This window comes from Camelus bactrianus, chromosome 16, assembly GCF_048773025.1.
Source record: "Camelus bactrianus isolate YW-2024 breed Bactrian camel chromosome 16, ASM4877302v1, whole genome shotgun sequence".
In the NCBI taxonomy this organism is placed as follows: Eukaryota; Metazoa; Chordata; class Mammalia; order Artiodactyla; family Camelidae; genus Camelus; species Camelus bactrianus.
Window position 1 is genome coordinate 48727323 of NC_133554.1, and position 20982 is coordinate 48748304.

Consider the following 20982-nt stretch of genomic DNA (forward strand, 5'->3'; position numbering starts at 1 on the left):
AAAAGTCAAAGGGGAAGGAAGTTCAAAATCTCAGGTCAGGCACTTACGAACGTCATTTAAGATGTTGGAAGAACCAAAGAGAAAAAGCCACTTTCAAAAACAAATATTTAAATTATCTTAAAATTTGGAATGCTTCCCCCTAGAGAAGAACTAAAACTTAAGGCATATTAGGTGAAAGCATGACAGATGTTTTATTCCAGAAAGGAACAGAACAGAAACCAGAGAGAGGTTGTGTGTGTAGTTATCAGAAAACAGACAAGAACATCCTTGCTTCTTGACAGTGCGTTTCTGAACTCCTGTTCAAGACAAATTACTATGCCATAAGACAGGCTTACCACGGACAGTCATTTAATTGGGGGTTTTATTCCTAATTAACACTTTAAAATCAAGTACTGTAAATCATAACCAAGACCAACAGCCCATCAAAAGGTAGCACTCAGCTATAACCCTGTACAATCATTATAGCAGAAAACTATACTCTAAGTCCTAGAACGTGGGCATAAATTTATTCATTCGTGTTTAATTCATATTTGACTATTCCATTCGCCAAGCAAATATACTCTATGAAACGCTGAAGACTGCTCAGTGTCCCATAAAGCACACAAATCACTCAAAACCAGGAACGTGTAACAGAACCCTAACTTCTAAATACATTTCAACAGTAATTGTTTTGTCAAAAACAATTTTACCTTCTTAGAATTCAACAGGACTTTCCGTAATGCTTTGAGGTTTTTTTTGAAGTCATTTTCAAATTTAAAAGTCTTCCAAGAAAACGGGAACTACTGTAATTAATTTTCTTAGTAAACTTGCTTGAAGTCAAGCATGGGAGTCATTTTATTCATCAAAAATTATTCCCATAAAAACCTTGAGTAGACACAGGTGGTTGTCTAATGACTCCTAATGCGGGTGATGATGACTGTAAAGCCAGAGCGTCTTCCACAAGGTCTGGGAGAAAGTTTCTCCCACAGAACAGAACACTGTGAAAGGCTACTGTCAGAGAAATACCACTTTTTTTTTTTTTTTTTGGCCTATTGAATTCACAGAAAAAAGTAAGGCTTTTTTTCTGTAACACTAGTGCTTCATGCTGGCAAGAACACGGGCAAGCAGGAAGTCCATTCACTGCTAATGAAGCTGAAATTAATACCACGCCTTTGAAAAGCAACTTGGAAATAGCTGCCGAGAACCACTGAAAAAATTCACCCCTTAGGAAAATACGAACACTTGTAAACCCTATCCTGAAGGAAAAACCAGACCAGAAAGAGCCAAACACACAACGTTGTTCATTGTAGTCATTCACAAGAACATCTGAGTGCTCTCAGTACAGGACAGAAATATGGCATGCAGAGTTTGGAAGACGATGGTAACCATTTTAATAAGGATGTGACACTTAAAGATCTAGACACAGAAAACTAGGAACAGCTGACCCTTGAGCAACATGGGGGTAGAGGTACCAAACAACCCTTTCTACGGCTGAAAATCTGCGTATAGCTTAGAGTCGACCCTCCGTGTACGCAGTTCCTTGTATCCAAGGGTTCTGTCAGCTGCAGATGGTGTAGCACCATAGTATTTACTACAGAAAAATCTGAGTAAGCGCATGAAGTTCAAACCCAGTTTGTTCAAAAGTCAACTGTACAGAATTATGTATAATGTGCATATAAATTAACGAAGGGAAACACAGCGACGTAACACAATTAGGAGTGGGATTATGCCTGTGTTGGAGTGGGATTCCTGCAGAATTCCCTAACCTCAGCACTCCTGGCATTTCGGGCTGGCTCACCCTCTGCTGGGGGGGTGGGGGGCTGTCCTGTGTATGTAGGATGTCAAGCGGCACCTCTGTTTTCTACCCATTGGATACCAGTAGCTCCTCCCACACCCCTAGTAATGACAGTCAAAACTGTCTCCAGAGACACAGCCAAATACCCCCTGGGGGCGGGGGGGTGCACAAAATTATCCCTGATGGAGAACCATTAGGTTTCAGCTACTTTCTTCTCTCTCTACCGTCTAGTTTCTGTTTATTACATACATTTTAAAAAACAGAAATGGTACTATGAGAGCAGTATTTAGTGACTTATTAATTCAAAGCTAAAAGCCATTCCCTTTAGTGCATCACCTCCAGTCAATAAGACTGGGGGGGGGGGTCCTCTCTCCTCCACCTTCAGCCAGTGGCCTCCTCGTCCACAAGCAGGACCCATCCCTCTCACTGCTCTGAAGGTCATGGCTTGGAAGACTATAAGGTTTTTCTCCACCCAAGAAGCTCTCCCAGCATAGCCCTTCCTTGCTTCCCACGCTTTCAAAAAAATCCACATTTAAAAGTTTTTCCGTGACGGAGATGAACAGAGGAAGACAGGAAACAAACGTCACCATCTCTTTCACGACATCCAGGCTTTTGCATCTATGCTCTCGGAGACCCTTATTCCGTACTGAGAAACCACAAAGTGCATCATCACGTCACCGGCACGCATTTCAAAAGGAGCTTCAAATCTTCCCCGAGTTACTATAGAGCTTTACAAAAAAATAACGCAATGGTATTCTGACCACATGCTATCGCTTTTGAGTCAACAGGTCAAAGGAATCACAGAATTTCTTAAAAATGACGGCAAGTCCAACTGTTTCTCAGAATCCAGCAAGCCGAGCAATAAAATGCACAAACTCTAGGACAGTGGGGAGAGTATCACATTTAATTTTAAATGGATGTATTGGCGAACTGGTATCTGTCTTGTTGCTCCATACTAAATAGTTACATCTAACGGTAAATCCCTTTGAATAGCTTGTACAACAAAGTCCAAACTGGCCTCGAGTTACTTTTGCAACCATATTACCCAACCCCTCTTCTTCTCCTCCCTGCAAATTTAAACTTCTTGGCCCTCCTTCTCATGAGGCTTCCTGGTGGTCAACCTTACGTGGCTAAAAGAGGCTGGCTCATCTTCCACAAGCTTCCATCAGATAAACGCATCCCCTCCATGGGGTGCCGACCCAAACATACTCTGTCTGCTCTGCTCAAGTGGGAGCTCCTTGAGGACAGAGGTGGGTGCCCAAGCTCCAAGTGCTGACTTACAGTTGATCTAAAGCCAGCTCCCAAAAGCCCGACAGCTTCTCTAGCAAAGTCACAGCTTCTCATGTTTGGGCTGGGAGAGAAAGAACACCTTCAAAGTGAATACTTTCCTGAGTGTTCTTTTTTCTTTTTTTAATAATAAGGAACAAATGTAAATTCCACACCAGTGGCATGTTTGCCTGTTTGGTTTTGCTTTTAACCATCACTGGCGCCATTCATGAAAACCCTAACAGCACTTCACCAGTTACACTGATGTTAAGGACAAGTAAACTGACATCAGGCCATCCTGCCGCTCAGTTCTACAACTGCTTTTCTGAATCTAGGCCACTGGAACTAAGAGGAAAATACTGTAAAACAATGGAAACATTATTACAACTTAAGTTATAAGAACTGTTTATTATTCCTTTACTGTTGGCAAGAATAATTAACAGAAATTCACCCAATAATTCAAAGATGTTCTATTAGTGTTTCACATTCATGTGAGAAGTACAGGGTATACTGGTGGCCTAACTGTATACTGACAATATTAAAAATGCGGGGAAGGCATAGCTCAGTGGTAGAGCGCATGCTTGGCATGCATGAGGTCCTGGGTTCAATCCCCAGTACCTCCACTTAAAAAAAAAAACCTAATTACCACCTCCCAAAATAAATGTATATTTAATAAATAGTGAGCATTTACTAAGCATCAGGCTCTATTCTAAGCCTTTTAATGCATCAACTTATCTAATCCTCACAACAATCCCAGGAGGTACGTACTATTAATTTCCCCATTAAAAAAAAGGCAATTATCCCCGTACACTGTTGGAGGGAATATAAACTGGTGCAGCCACTGCGGAAAACAGGATGGAGGTTTCTCAAAAAACTAAAAGTCAAACTATTACATGACCCAGCAATTCCAACCAAGGGTACAGATCTGGAGGAAAAAAAACACAAACTTGAAAAGATACATGCACCCCAATGTTCATAGCAGCACTATTTACAGTTGCCAAGACATGGAAGCAACCTAAATGTCCAACCGCAGATGAGTGGATAAAGAAGTCGTGGCATAGAGGTACAACGGAATACTACTCAGCCATAAAAAAAACAAAATCATGCCACCTGCAGCAACATGGATGGACTTGGAGGGCATTACACTAAGAAATAAGTCAGAGAAAGACCAGTACTGTATGATACCACTTATATGTCGAAACTAAGATATTTAAGAAATTAGTGACTAACAAAGCAGACTCAGATATAGAGAACTAGTGGTTACCAGTGGGAAGGGGGAGCGGGTTGGAGGAGTTGGAGACACAAACTAACGGGTGTAAGACAGGTTCAAGAATGTATTTTACAGCATGGAATATAGCCAGTATTTTGTAACAACTGTAAACTGAAAGTAACCTTTAAAACTACATCAAAATCAAATTTTATAGGCCATTATGAGGAACTTGAGTTGATGTGTTCCTTCCTCCCTAATTAAAACTACCGTCTATTTCTACAACTAGATGTGTAAGCATGGGCAAACCACCAAGTCATATACTTCCAAGTTTTTCCCCCATGAAGTCAAACATAATTTTCTTCAATTCCTAGGAAGCAGCCCACATTAGCATTTACATTCTTGTTTTTCTGTGCTTTTTAATTGTTCACTGGGGGCAATGTCAAAACAGTTCCTAAAATGGATCTTGTCTTAGTAGTCAGCTCAATTTCAGGGGAAAAAAAATTAATTTGAGACTGGGGAATTGATTTATTTCTTCAGAACACTAAACCTGTAATTCTGGTATCCTGTGACTTGTCATTTCAACAGGATAGCTGAGCAGCATAATCCTTTTCAGAAGTCAAAGCTTTTTTTTTTAAATCCATTATAATACCTCAATAACCCTAACCAAAGATTACTTTTAATAACACAAGATAGAAAAAGCTTCAAAATTTAACTCAAAATGAAGCCTAAGACCTACGTATAACAGCTAATACTGTAAAATTCTTAGGGGGAAAGAAATAGGAATACATCTTCCTGACCTTAGATTTGGCAATGGTAGCTTAGATATGACACCAGAGCCTAAGGGTCAAGAAAAATGCATAAACCAGACATCAAAATTATGTTTGTGATTCAAATGTCACCAACTCAGAGGGAAAAAACAGCTCACAAATGTTTGCAAGACATGTATCTCATAAGGGGCTTGTAGCCAGCGTATTTACGAACTCTTACAAATCAAAGGACAAATAACCTAAGAACCTGAAGAGACATTTCTCCCAAGAGATGGCCAATAAACATGAAAAGATGCTCATCATCATCATTAGTCATTAGAAAAATTAAAATCCGAGCCGTGAGACTACTTCACACCTACTGGGAGGACTAAAGGACAAACAGTAACCAGTGTCCATGGAACCCTTCCGCATCGCTGGTAGGATTCTAAAGTGGAGCGGCTTCCTTGGAAGATATTTTGGCAGTTTCTTGAAATGCTAAACATAGAATTAACATGACCCAGTAATTTTAGCCCCAGGCGTGTCCCCAGGAGAAATGAAAAACACCTGTACGTGAATATTTATAGCGGCATCATGCGTGGCAGTCAAAAAGTGGAAACCACTCAAAATCCACCAATTGATGAATGGTCAGTGAAACGTGGGATCATCCACACAGTGGAATATTACTGAGCCATAAAAAGGAATGAAGTACTGAAGCATGTCCCTGATACATGGATGAACCTTGAGAACAGTCTGCTAAGTGAAGGAAACCTGATACTGAAGGTCACATATTACATAACGCCATTTACATCAAGCGTCCAAAATAGGCAGATCCAAAGAGAAAATGGATTCATGATTACCAGGGACTGGAGGGAGTGAAGAATGGGAAGGAACTGCTAACAGGTGTGATGTTTCCCTCTGGAATGATGAAAATGTTCTAAAATTAGGTGCTGTAGATAGCTGTACAATTCTGTGAGTTTATTAAAAACCACTAAACTGTACACTTTAAAGGATGATTCTATGGCATACAAATTATATTCCAGTAAATCTGTTATTTAAAATTGGCACATGTGGCAGAGAAAAAGAAATCACAACTTTTACATTAAAACATTGGGTAAAACTGTCCATCAATGATTAACTTTCCCTTCTACCCATTCACACCGAGCAGTGACCATCAGTAACAAGAAAGAAGGTGTGATACCTGGGTGCCACATCAGCTACCAGCTCAGACACTGGTAGACCTGGGACAATTCCTATTCCTCAGCCTACATCTTCTCAGAGGCCAACAGAGCAGGAGGACAGACCATACTCTGAAACTCTGAGGCTCTGAAATCATCATCTTTACCCTTCACAGAATTCGTAACTGCCCAACCTTGAAAGCAACCAAGATGTCCTTCAGTGGGTGAACGTATCAACTGTGGTACATTCAGGCAGTGGATTATTATTCAGCACTGAAAAAAATGAGCTATCAAGCCATGAAGACATGGAGGAATCTTAAATGCACATTAGCAACTGAAAGGTGGGAATCCAAAAAGGCTACCTACTATACGAATCCAACTCTGTGACATTCTGGAAAAGACAAAGCCATGGTGACAGTAAGAAGTTCAGTGGTTTCCAGGGGGTGGAGAAGGTAGGGACCAAAAGGTAGAGAGGATTTTTAGGGCAGTGAAAATACTCTGTTATGATGGGCACACATTACACATTTGTGTAAATCCACAGAACGTACAACACCAAGAGTGAACTGTAAACTATAGACTTTGGGGATTATGTGTCACTATAGGCTCAGTTTTAACAAATGGACCACTCTGGTGGGGGATGCTGACAATGGGGAGGCTACAGGTGAGGGGGGCAGGGCATGTATGAGAAATCTGTTCCTTCCTCCCAATCCTTCCGCGAGCTTGAACTGCTCTGAAAAAAAATTATAAGTCTTTGGGGGGTGGGGGGGAACATCCTTTACAGGAGATTGAACTCCATCTCTCAACTGGCTTGGTATGTTTCCAGCAACTTCTCTGCCCCCTGTACCATCCAAAACTGGTAGGGGAGTGGGGAGGGGGTTCAACTCACCGTTCCAGGTCCAGGCTGCTCTCCCCGCACACACACAGTGAGGTGCCGTGCAGGTTCCACAACCAGAATGGGAGTTCACCAGCAGGCTCCCTATACACCCTCTCCCAGACGCCCAGGACTACGCATCAGACCCGCGTGGCTTACCCTGGAGCACGGAATCCAGCAGACCCACCTGCTCCTGTCTGCCACCACCTCCGCTATCTATGCCAGCTTTGCACAAGGCTGAGCTCCTTATTTGTCTGTTCCCTTCCTCCTGTGCCAGAGCTTTAAAAACTGGAGTGTGCATCTGCTACCAGGAGGGTTTGCTCAGATTCCCGGGCCCCAGCCTGGAGATTCTGGCTCAGCAGTTTCCAGCGGGACCTGGGACCTGGCGGTTCCATTGAGCCGAGGCTGCTTGTCCTGGGACTGCACCCTGAGGAAGCAGGATATAGAAGGAACTCAGCAAATCTGTGTAAATAACAGAATATTTGCCAAGGTCATAAGTCATGCTTTACAAGTGCCCTGACACTTCGTGATCCACGACCTCATCTTACCTTCACAACTTAACACACTAGCCAGGCAGGTACCAGGACCCCTGTTCAGAGCTGTCTGAGCAACCCAGGCTTAGAAGGATTAAGCGACACACCAGGTCCCTGTGGTTCCAATGGGCAGGACTAGCCTGAGCGGCCAGGAACTGGGAGATTTCCACCAGAGCTACCTTGAGCCTCCGTATCCTTACGTATCTCTCTTCCCTGCTTCTGTGTTCCCCCAGTTTAGCATTTGGTGGACAGCCTGAAGGGTAAAACAAGCACAGAGGAAACACAACTATTTTAAATATGAGAGAAAAGACAACTTCAGGAACTTCCCCACCAAAGGCTTGAATAACACACCACCTCTTAAAGGAACGTGCGTGCCTTACACAGAATGTTCGGAATACGTTTGGATGCTTTTCCCCAAGACTTAAACCAGCTTCATCAAGGAGTCATGAGCTCACAATGCAAAACGCAGACAGGTAAGGAGACCAATCAGGAGCGCCATTGGCTCCGTGTCTGGAAAAGCTACCCATCACCGCACGGCCCCCGAGTCATCATCCGTCTTCAGCCAGCAAGTCAAGCGGAAAAACTGCCTGTTGTGTAAAGCCAGCGCCCTTCAAGTCTGTGGAGACTCGGGTGTTTCCAGGTGACAGGAAATAAATATTCATTAACCAGCCTTAGGTGCTCCTTTCCTCGAATGCCTGTCACCTACAACTGGAATGAATTCCAGCTCTGCCCCGTCTTTCCCTCCATGCCTCGTCCTCCCAGGACCCCTCTGCAGAGCACACGGGTAAGAGCATAAACCCTGCCGTTCAGTGGGAAGTGCTCCCATGAAACTGTCACCCAGCTGGAGGCCACAAACCACGCAGAAGGAAGAAGGTTCAGCACAAGAAGAATGAGGCTCACAGGTGCTGGGCACTCAGACACTCAGAACGGCAGCCGTAACGATCTCATGACAGGAGGTCCCCACAGACCCTGGGATCCAGCTCTCCATCAAGGCCAACAAAGACTTGTTTGTTTGCTGGATTAACTCAGGGGGCTGAGGTGCAGAGAGGACTGGAGGTTGGAGGAGGAAATTAGATAGTGGAGGATCCTCTGGGCTGGACTGGTACCATGGTAACAAGGGAGCAAGAGGCCATGCGAACAGCAAAGGAGACCGAGGTGACATCTGCATGACCCCGACAGCAGCAAACCCAGGAGAGGAGCAGCAGGCCTCCAGCAGTCTTAGGAGGACCAAGCCCTCGGCGCTTCTGCAGAAGGGATGTGAAAGCCACACACGGCACTCTGTGCCACTCAGCACAGAGCAGGTGACACGGCAGGCCTGGGGGGCGAGGGAGCTGGGGCCAGCAGTGAGCGCTGCAGGTGGAGGAAGGGTTGGTGGGAAAGCCCCAGGAGGATGTGAAGCACGCTGGGATGCAGCCTCACCCAGGCCACACAGGTGGGGCAAAGCCCTCCCTGGCCCCAGAGACAGACCAGACCCGGCAGCACCCGCCAGGGGAGCACGGTCCCTGTAAGGATCAAGGGCACGCGCCCAATGCAGCAGCGCAAGGCAGGAGCAGGGCCGGCGTCCCCACCGTGGGAGCCTGGCCCCCACACCCTGTCTCTGGAAGTGAAACAGCCAACCAAAGCCACATTGGTCTCCTTGAACGGAGGACTGCTAAGGCCTAGCATTCACAGATTCGATGCTAAAAAACCATTTAGTCCATTTTCTTACCTACATTCAAATGTAGGTACCAAATGTAACAAGCCAAGAGATCATCTGCCCTACACAGGAGGGAAACTGATCATGAGAACAGGAGGGAAGATTCCAATGGCACCTCCTCTTCAGAGGTGAACTGGTTTAGCTTCCGTGTGATGGTCTCACGTAAACCCCTGAATGGCAAAGTAATACCGAGAACCAACCTGAAACGTTTAGAAAGCCATTAGGATTTTGTCAGTTTACATAAGTATTACATTATTAAACTGGTGGTTGGGGGGGAAATGAGAAAATTCAGAGAAGCAGAGAAAATAAAATCACCACTCAAATACTGTGGACATTTTGGCGTAGATCCTCATAAGGCCTTTAAGAAACACTCCTATCGACGTAGGAGCAATATCACACCCATCAAAGCACAAGATCTGTGGTAGCCACTCACGAGGCTGTGTGACCTTGGTTAAGTCCAGTTCCCTCTCTGGACCACATGACCTCCATCAGCAAATAGGGCTAACACTTCAAACTCATAGGTTTAGGGTGAGGATTCAAGGAAATAACCCATTTCAAGTGTCTGCCACACAGTAAGTACTCAGTAAACAGGATCTCTGTTAATACTGACAATCATGTTCCTTAACCTGCTGTTCCCTTTACCCGTATATCAAATATCCTCCCCATGACGGCAGACTTCCGCTTTTTCAGTTAAGAGCTCTGTATGCTACAGTACATGTGAGCCACAAATCGATCCGCCTCCCTTTGCTGCCCATTTAGATGGTTGCCACCTTGTCCCTGCGATACATAACAGGAGCATCTCGGCTCACCCATCCAATTCACTTCTTAGGGGAACTCTCCAGGTCATTACTGAGAAAGAATATATTTAGTTATGTGGGCTTCGGCCTTTTTTTTTTTTTTTAGAGAGAGACTTAATGATTTCAGAACGAGTTAATCACAAAGAATATATCTAATAAAATAAAATGAAGTCACAAGGATTCAGTGAAGAGTCTCAAAGTTTCTTAAATGCTGCATAACCGAGTATCACCTCCCAGCAAAATGTGTGAGCAAATGTTATCCCTGCTTACATTTTAAAGAATCAGTGATTCACAAGTGCCACCCAACCACCTAGGAATTTGGCTCCAAAATGTTCTTAATAAGCAGACTCAGTGGGTCTCTGCCTCTATATGCACCACATGCACATGTATCTTTAAGTGGTTTCCATTACTTCTCTATTTTGCAATTGCCCAGAAGCTGTACGAGCATGCAGGTACACGGGCTGAAAACAGTGTTTCTCCATGTTTGGTCCACAGACCATCTGTGTCAATGCAGACGCCTGGGTCCCACCCAGACTGAGGCAGAATCTCAGATGCTGGGGAGGCACTTTTCAGTGACGCTCCAGGAGGTTCTCGTACATGGGGAAGCACGGCAGGTGCTGCCCTCACGTGATGGTTAGCTGTTGATACCCCGCTACAGCCTCCACCTACATTTTCACCTTTCCAACTTTAGCCTCTGGATACAGCTTCTTAATCTTGCATTTGTTTTGATACTAAGCATTTCAAAATTGAGTTGCATTTAACAGAAGGTGTTACATGCCTATTATGGGCCAGGCCTCGGACAGGAACTTTCCAGAGGCTGCCTTGTGCCCCAAGGAGAACTTCTAAGGAAAAAAAAAATCCATCACCTGGGTTTTTAGGCAGTATTACCATATGTCCCAAAGACTTGGGTCACTGGACAGTAATTTTGTTCTACTGTATTATCTGGTGGCCTTTCCAAAGGCAGCACGTGGATCATAGATAAAACAGTTACACTGTTGCTCTGTGGCCAGGCCCCATTCTAAGAACTTTCTATATTGGTTTAATTCCTTCGACAATCCCTACAGAGTTACTGGTATTATCTGCATTTTACAAAGAAAGAGGGAGGTCCATGACTCGCCTGAGATCAAGGTTAGAAGTGGAAGAGCTGGGACTTGAACCTGGGCAGTCTGGACCCAGGGCTGTCCTCTCCACCGGGCTAGACTGCTTGTCTATGGTTCAAAGCCCGTCGCTACTTTCCACTGAGGAAGATCACTTTCAAAAATGGTCTCATGTGGATCTGAACTTCAGGAGAGTCCATCAGTTCTCTTCATTCAACTCCACCCAACCTTGTTAGTGACTGCAGGGTGGGGCAGGCAGCTTGGAATCAGGAGATGAGAATTCGGGCTTCAAGGAAGAGGAGGAGGGAATGGCTCCAGTGGTAGAGAGCTTGTTTAGCATGCATGAGGTCCTGGGTTCAATCCCCAGCACCTCCTCCAAAAATAATAAATAAAAAAACCTAACTACTACTGCTCCCCAAAATTGTTTTAAAAATAGTTTTAAAAAAAATTCTGGCTTCATTGCTAATGCTAAGTGATCAACTCTCCATGGGTTTAAAAGGTCATTCTCTTTTGCCAAAGATGGGAGAACTTGGGAGAGAATAATTATAAAAATGATGCATAATCCTACCTTTTATTTACTACTTATATTATTCCCTCCTTCTATAATTGTAAGTTTGTACTTCTTTGTTGGAGACAAATAGAAAATTATTTTTTTCCCCAGAGAATCACTAGGAGACACGCTTAAGGCAACACACAATTTGCACTCTTCTCTATGTCCCTGCCCCTCTGTCAGCGCAAACGGTAACACAGGGGCTGTGAGCTCCAACTCTGGGTCTGAACCCCAGCTTCAGCTGCTTACTCCTCACTTTCAGGCAAATAATTAGCTGCTCTGTGCATCAATATTCTCTATGTAATCGAAATTGGAACCTGGAGTTATTCTGAGGATTACATTCGTCTCTACCAAGTGCCTGCCCCACAGCTGACACCTGGTAAGCGCTCAGTAACTGTTAGCCACCCTGAGTTACCACCCCTGTCACAAGTTCAGCAAGCTAATTTATTCACTGTTTCATCAACTGATGACGTCTGCTGATGGAGATATACAGGGACTGTCCTTACCATCAAGGAGGCTTTGATCAAGCACAGGTGACAAGCAGGGTGACCATATGTCCTGGTCTGTCTGGACAGTCCCAGTTTATGCCTGTTGTCCCAACTTAATTATTAATTGTGCACCTCCCTTCACTGTCAGGGGTGTTCTGGTTTGGATGATAAATTACATGTTCACCTTCATGATAAGACACCAGAAGGAGAAAAACACTTGGCAATGTTTAACAGCAGTGATGTAAACAAGAGTTCTTGGGAGAGGGGTGGAGGGGGAGATGGACAGCAGGAAAGATGCCTGGAGATGGAGGAAGCCCAGGGGGCAGGGACGCGGCCAACTCAAAGGGAGGATGGAGCAGACCGACACTCGGTGAGCTGGCACCCCTCACTCCTGTTCTCTAAGAGTGGACTGTACCACATTCGGTGGAAAAAGTGCAGTGGACTGCTCAAGGGTAAATGAGTCCACGGATTTTGCTGGACTATCTGGGGGTGGGGATGGAAACTACGTGGACACTGAGTGAGTACTTCCAGGCCTCCAAGTTAAAAATTTCCAAGTTTACTAATCATTCATCTCAGCACCAGTTGCTTTAATCTGATCACCGTCTAGCCAGTCAGCCCCTTACTAAGAATGGGAAGGGAAGAAATCACCTGCATGGGTTTCAGTTCAGCTCACAGGTCTTCCCATCTCCCCAAACACGTCTCTTGCTGTTTTAGGCTAGAATCTTGGGACCTAGGACAATCTTCACATGGTCTTCCTCCGTACATGCAAGGACCTCGTTAGATGGGGCTAGTCACGGAAGCTCCTCAAGGGGCAAAACCTTAGAGGCTCTGTGATACCAAACCTCAGATGGAACCCCCATGTGACATGTTTACCTCAGCCTTCGCTTGGGGAGAACGTCTCAACAGGAGCGGAATTATAAACTATTTCCTCAATTAGAGATAAAATACGGCTCTGACCTAATGTCTATCAGCCACCCTTTCACAGCCTGTCAGGCGGAAGGTACCAGTCAAAGAACGATGGGACAGACCAGAAGAGCATGTCTGAGAAGAAAGGGCTCAGAATAAGCTGGCGAAACTCCCTCAATTGACAGATTAGGAAACTGAAACCCAAAGAGAGAGTGAGACTTTCCCTGGGTCAGATGATTCGGGCTGGGCCAGGAAGCAAGACCCAGACTTCTAACCTGCCCCCTCCACTCTAAAACCAACTAAACCAGCCAGGAGGCTCAACACTTTCACAGTACTTTGTATTTACATGGAACCTAACATTTTAAAACATTGTGTTCACGTGTCTGCCCTTCTAGAAAGAGTCACCCTTTCTATCTCTATATTGTGAATGAGAAACACGAAATAGGTATGCCAAGGGATGCGTTCCAGGCCTAAAGACACTGGAATAGTCAACAAATGAGCCTCGACGGTCAAAACGCCCTGTGAGCTACCATCTGAACCAAGACACATGGAATTCAGCACAAGGCAGGAATTACCAGAACAAGCTTCACTGCCTTAAACACACGTGGCGGGCAGGACAGCTGGGATGCCGTGGCTGGAGTTCTGAGCTCACAACACTGACCCATCAGGACAAGTGCCAAGGATCGTAGCACGGTACCCTAATTTCAGTCACTCACCTACGATGGGGAGCTGCCCCGGGCAGGGCGCTTTATAAACCAGGAACTCACTGCGAGGGGATATCTCTTTAGGGTTTACTAAGCGTGAGCGTCCAGTCAAGTTTATGAAGCACCTGTTCTGCACAAGGATCTTTCCCATCTCACCTCAATTTATCACCGCACGATTCTGAGCATCGTGTTGCAAATCGGTGTGGTCTCCACTTAGTAAACGGCAACACAGGACGCAGCTCGCACTGAGAACTTGCCGCGCGCCATGAGGCCAGCAAGGGCGCAGCTCAGACCCAAAGCCCATCTTGTGAAACCAAGCACTGGTTTCCTACTACGATGGCTTTTACTTAATCCAGTCAGTCATTTAACCAGGGGAGAAAAATAGACTTTTTTTTTTTACCCCACTTCCTACCAAGACTATCTTTTAGAATGACAACAGCTTAACTGACTTTGGAGGACTAAGAGTAGAATTCAGAAAGGCAACAAAAGGGCAAAGCCCCAAATTCTAAGCCTTCAAATTTTAAATTCATTTTCAGCTACTGTTTCAGGTGCGGCCATGGCTTTTACTGGATACGTTCACCACCTCGGGATTTCTAGTTCACAGCCTCTGGCTTCCAGATCGTAATTTTTCACCTGCCCTCCAAGCTTCCATTAAGTCTTTCATCCCCCAGCAGCTTTTTCTAAGCTCAGGTTCCAGGCTGAGAAATTCTTGGCCAAGGGCCCAGGCACTTGGGAACAGTGAGTTTCTCTCTTTCTGCTCCCTAACATCGACTTCCCGCAAAGAACACTGGAGCCCTTTTTGTTTCCTTTAAAGAAATCAGAAGTTGTGAACTCAATATGGTCCTGTAAAAAACAAAACAAAAAAACACTCACCACTTCCAAACTGTCTGCAAATTGAGGCCCATTATATGTGCTTTCCCTCTGACACCCTGAAAGCAACGTTTTCAGAAGATTTTAGTTTTGCCCTGACAAAACAATTCTGAAAACAGGGAGGGGAAGAGGGCCACCTGAGCCCATCACTTTGACATGAAAATTATTGTTACATAAAGGCCAACATGGAATAAAAGTCCCCAAAGCGCTTCTCCAATCATTGACTAATTTAGGTAAAGATTTAATTAAAAATTTTTTTTGAGACCGACTTTTGATCTTTCGTGGATGTCTCTGGCTTTGACCCTCAATCATACTCGGTCAACAGTAATTTCTTCAGTCTACAAGAGCTACACGTGAGATTCTGGCCTCAGAGTGTTTTCCCTCCCCTCAAGGAAACCGGCCAACAGGGCCAGCCAGCTTCTGAGACTTTCGTTTTCTCCTCGGTGTAGCTTGCCTACGGGTCATTCATCATCCTTCCCTTTCCCTTCCAGTCCTGCCATCTCACCCCTTCCAATTCGTGGCTATTATTTAACTTTGACAAACTCCCTACAACTAATTCATATTCTTAATGCCGTTAATGGGACAATTAGCGTCTCTTCCGGATTCACTGTGTGTATGATGCCTGGAGCAAAGAAAACTGCCCAGTCAGCTTCTAACCAGGCTCTGAAAATGAGAACACAAAGGCAATTTATTTTTAATAAGCTAGTCAGGTGCATGTCACCGTGAAAAGCCTAGCAGGGAGAGTTGCTTAAACCGGAAACAGTTTAAGTTTTGCCTCCGAGGACTCTGGCTATACCAAGAGGGGTCTGTTTCAGTTATTGAAAACCTTATAGGACTTTTGGCTTCAAAAGGTTTCCTTCAAGGTTGCATCATGAACAAAAAAGAGCCTCTGCGTTACTATCTAAAAGCTCATCTTTATAATAGTTGTCTTTAACACTATGAATTTTTTAAAAAAGCAGAAATAGAGCTTTCTTTCAGCTAGGAAGATTATGACAATCTGTGGGGATAGTTTAAGGGGCCCATTTATAGCTGCCACAGTCTTAATCATAAAGGCAACTGCCAAAGTACAAAGCATACAGACACGTGTAACAGGTGTCTCCCTACTTCTCTGGCTACTCAGGACAAGATAAATGACCTATTTCAAATGCATTCTGCACGTAAACAGAAGTTACATGAACGTGCGTTACTGTCAACACTCAATTCATAACAAAGAAAAGCCATGGCTCAGATCATGTTAAACAGTGCGCAGCTGATCATTTATGTTAGGCATTGGCCTGAGTTTTATACTTGTGCTTAAATAAGGAAGTGTAAGGTAATCAGGGAGCGTCAGTCGCCCGTAACTGCTTTCGCAGTGGACATACACTGAGTACGATCGATTTTCTGTCAAGGAGAATCATCTTCAGTTTTAGAAGTATTTACTGAGCCTTTGGGATTACGTGAGACTTATTCTAGGTGCCATGAAGTATACGAAGAGAAAAGCAAGCGACAGTAGCCCTCAGGGCAGAGTAAAACCAGCAAGGAGGGGAGCCTAGCGGTTAAGAGCATGAACTCTTGAGTCAAGGGTGTTTATGATACGCAGCCTCCTCCGATGAAACAGGATTAAGTGAGATCATGTACGTCAAGTGCTTAGTCCAGGGGCCTGGGTCATCCGCTCACACCTGCTCCGTTTTCTCCTGTGCATTAGGCTTTAAGAAGCCAGCGAGACGGGTAGACCTTCCTCCCCCGCCCCGTCCCCCCTTCTCTTGCAGGGCTACTTAATGCCACGACCTCTTATCCCCACTATCTTGCTCAACAAACACTACACATCCAGCATGATGCTGAATGTAGGGTCTTCCCGCAGAGCCTGCCCTCACTCCCCCCACCAAGCCTCCAGAAAACCCCACTGCAAAGGCATGAGTCTATTCCAGGAGCATCCAGATGCGAAGATAAATACTGCTTTTAAAATGCTGAGTCCCCTCTTCTAATGTTTGGGCTGTGTTTGTTTCTTATACAACTTAAGAGACCTTTGGAGACTCATGAACGTGTACACAACAGAAACCACCGCTTTTTAAATACCTGATACGATCAGATTTTACATTCCTCAGTTCTGAGGGAATCTGCAAGGGAGAAGGCACTTTAAAGGGCTCTGAGCCCCCCATACAGAAGGGACGGAAGGTCGTGTGGTCTAAAATCCGAAGAGGTCTGCCGAAGACCATGACGGGGCTGAAAAGTAGACATGAGAAGACAGAAAAATCACTGGCTGAGTGAAGAGGTTAACCATGCACAAAAGGCAGTCAGCAGCCCCGGAGAAGGAGGAACTCCCAAATGCGAGGGGAGGAAGGGATGATGCCCCCTTGTCACGTGACAGGCTCGGCAGGAGGCAAACCCTCCCTGCTCCCACGTTTCCTATACTTCTTGCTCTTCTAGGAGATCAGCATCTTCCAGCCTCTATGCCTCCACCTTCTGCTCGCTGTTCCCTCTCCTGCAACGCCCCTCTCCTTACACAGCTGCTTATTTAAAGTTCAAGTCATACCTCCTCCTCTTTGGGCTCCAAACCACTTTGGTTTTGGCCCCTCTGGTGACGTGCACCATGATTTCCCTTTTGGGCTGTAGGTCATTCCCTCGCCAGTTACTCCCATGGAATTCTCTAAGCAGCCCATCCCTCGCTTGTCCACGTCAGCACCTCTCCCTGCGCCTGGCCCAGCGCACAGCACATCAAAGATGCTCCTTAATTTACTGCGAAACTGAACTGGCTTTATTTGAACAGTGCTCCTTAATGAGTTTCCTTGTAACAAACACTATAAATTCACTAAATTATAGACAGTTTGCCTCATTAAGTTGTGACATTACTTATGGAATGTGAGGGGATCTTTTACATTCAGATAGCTTAAAAAAAAACACAAGTAGAAAGGGCATGCCACGGCTTCATTTTTCTGATTTCCCACCATTATTGCTCGTTCTTCTAAGATTTGTTCCATGCACTTGTCATGGGAAAAGACTGCCCCATGTAATGGGAACTGGTAAAATACAAGGGGTGCTGAGCAAAACACCAGCCAGCAGCCGTGCATTGCTTACCACACCCCTTGGACTAGCTGGTGCTGAATTCTGCAATGCCTTTTAATCTAAATGTTCATATCTGCAGAAACAAAACGAGTCTCAGTGTAACTGAAAGAACACAACTGCTGGGCACATCTAGACTGTCTCCAACAGATCAGGTTTCTAGGACGGTATCATCACAAAACAAAACGACACGTCTGAGCAGCCTGCAGACCTCCAAGGCACCATGCTAGGATGGAGACAGAGAAACAGATCTGCCCATCGGGTAACAGACTGTATTCACTGTCTTCTGTGTCCCAGGCTCATGAGGCACCAAGGAAAGGCTTGACCCCTCCAACCCACCAAGGAGCTCAGGATGCAGTGAAGGCATCAAACACCAGACAGTTTCAGGACAGACGCCTAACACTGGAGGTTATGGGACAACCGGGCAGAGGACAGGGAAATACCCGACCTGAAGAACCAAGAGGTGTCAACAAGGCTGAGGGCAGGGCCTGCGGTGGGATTCTACCCAAAGCAGCAGCAGTAAAAGGTGAAGGTGAGAGAGCTCAACTCCTAGACTGTGTGAGTGGCTCAGCACAGCAGGAGCTGAGACTGTCAGGAGAGGAAGCCTCTGCAGCAGGACTAGGGAATCACCCCTCACTGCCCTGTGAGCCAGACTCCACGGAGTCGAAGGGAGCTTAGAACAGCGCCTGGCCCAGAGACCGTGCTATCGCCCAGCACTGCTGTGTGGACCACCACCACCCACACAGACCCATCTGACTTACCCGATTTCTTAGTGGCAAGCTGAAGTCAGTCTACACATCTGGAGATTCAAAAAGCAGGGACCACATTTAATAAAAGACAACTAGTTGAAAGGCAGAACAAGGAAGACCAGGAAGACGCCATGCTGTTAGCCAAGAGAAGAAAAAAAATCAACGTGCCTGCCTCTAGAAAGAATGACAAGAAGGATAAAGAGATGATCTGTTCTGGCCTCTGAAGCCTCAAGATCCAAAAAGGATGCTGTAACCTAAACAGCTTGTTGCTTTCTGGGCTCCAGAGAGAAGTCACCAACAGACACGGGGCCAAGTTCACTCACTCAGACTGGCTTCCCTTTCGGGAAGATCCTCTGGTCTACGGCCCTGGGCCCAGCCAAGCGGTGTTCAAGGCCTTGGAGTCTTGCAAATAATCCTCGATGAAAACCACATAGTCACAGATCATTGATGGCTTACTGTAACTTAACTTCCCTCCTATTTTTAATCATCCACTCAAAACAAAAAGGAAAGCACAACAAAATGACGACTGTACCCCCGATTGCTTCAACCAAAAGAAGAAAATGCTCCAAACTCATTCCCTGACCCCCTCCCGCACTTCACCGAGACTCTTTCAAAGTGCCGCTTTGGGACCGACCAGCCACCAGCTCAGCTGTTCAAGCCCTGGGTTCAACTCAGAGCCGGAAGAGCCAAGAAGCTGCACCATCCGGTTCAGATGGACAGGGTGGCTTTGAGACGTTCCATGAAGATGTGCAGAGGAAGATGCTAAGCAGAAGCCCCCTTTATCGCTTCCATCTCACCTGCCTGCAGGCTCGCGAAGCATCTGTGCCAGAGCCGGGCCTTCCCCGTCAATCACCCTGGCTCACTGCCGCCACAAGCAAACGTTTACAGCACCTCACCCGCGTCCAGGTTTCTTCCAATCCATGTCCCACCTCCCAACCCCTGAGTCGAGCTGGGGAAACGGGGCCATGCCTGCCAAGCACATAACAGAATACTGGGGCAAAGCCTACAAGGAAACCGCTGGCGTTTCTCTTGTGAGCAACTAAAACTCGCCTGGAGGAAAGATGCCTCCTGGTCTTTCCACCCCCAGTGTTGGATGGGGCTTCCCATCAACTAAGGGGACCTTGTTTGAATCAACCTCACCCAATACTCACCCTTCAGCCCATGTGAAAGGTTCTCAAGGTTTGCTGAACTGAAAAGCTGTGGAAGCGCTTCCAACTTACTTACTACCAAGAAGCAAAATCCACTTAGGGTCTCGGTCACCAACCCCAGCAACATTTGAGAGGAAAAGTTATTTTGAAAAGAAGGGCTTTTGTGCCGTTCCAACTGCTGCTACAGAGATAACGAAACAGTCCCAACTCTACTCATGAATATGTCTGTCTTCAGAGACATCCTGGCCATCACTGCTAGGTCTAAGGAACATTACATTTAAGGGGTGAAAAACAGAGCTAAAGAGACATTTAAACCATGAGCAACGGTTTAACAGGAGTTAAACGGTCTGAGGCTACAAGAAATAATTACTTATTCCAGTTTCTGTAGAAGAATAATTGCAGCATGCCTGCTTAAAGTACTTTGAGTTTATGTGCAAGTTCATGCCTACTATAAATATTTCTATAATCCTTTTCTGCTCCCAACTCCCCGAGAGAAGCCTAAAAATCTGAAATACTTTTGGTGCTGGCCTAGAGTGAATTGTATTTGGGACACAATTCACTGAGTTATTCACCAACATCCTTCACACCCCTTCTTCTTGCATAATCTGCACACCCCACCCCCACCAGGGATGTTCTGCCAAATACAACCAAGTCTTCTCTTCAGATGACTATAAGCCCAAGAATAAAAGCCCTCCGGAATTTCAGACCCATGTCGCCAGGCAGGGCCCCTTCTGTCAATAAGCTGAGGCCTTAATCCTGTCCGTTTTACAGCTACTGAGAGGTTTATGTCATTACACGGTGTGATACAGTCCAAAGGAGGCAGGGAAAGCAGTTTTCTGTGTATCGAATCCAGTTCTAAATATAAACCATGATTTTTTTTTTTTTCTTTAGGAGAAACTTGCTGGTCAGATTTAAAAAATCACTAACAAATTCATCGTTTCTGATGAGTATATGTTTTCCAAGAATTAAAGTGAGACCTCTCCGTGGCCACGGGCTGTTAGGGATGAAAGTTGGTGCCATTCAAGAATCTGGGAAGTTCTGTTTACCGAGGGCCATAAGTTTCCTAACATCGAAATGTCACACTTCTAAATTTAGGTGGCTCTTTCCAGATGCATGTTGGTAAAGGTAAACCTTGAAAATTTTATACTGAATTTCCAAACAACTTTTCGTTTCAAGGTGAGCTCAGCAGAGACAAAGCCAACCACCAATGAGAGAGAGGACTAAGACTTTGTTGGAAGTTACAGCTCATGGCAAATTTTAGGCTCACTTCATTTGTCAAGGTGAAACATGTCCTTCCCAGAACCGCTAAGGTCCTCTCATCCTACCACCCTGTTAAATTTCCTTCCAGCTCCTCAGACTGACA

At 45.4% G+C, this 20982-nt stretch overlaps 1 protein-coding gene and 1 non-coding gene across 4 annotated transcripts in view; one reads left to right on the top strand and one right to left on the bottom strand.

The window, feature by feature from the left end:
- PRKCA (protein kinase C alpha) overlaps positions 1-20982 on the bottom strand; it is a 361417-nt gene that overhangs the window by 298194 nt on the left and 42241 nt on the right. The window lies entirely within an intron of this gene.
- Positions 3591-3663, top strand: TRNAA-GGC (transfer RNA alanine (anticodon GGC)). Its single transcript has one exon. It is a non-coding gene; the product is annotated as a tRNA-Ala (tRNA).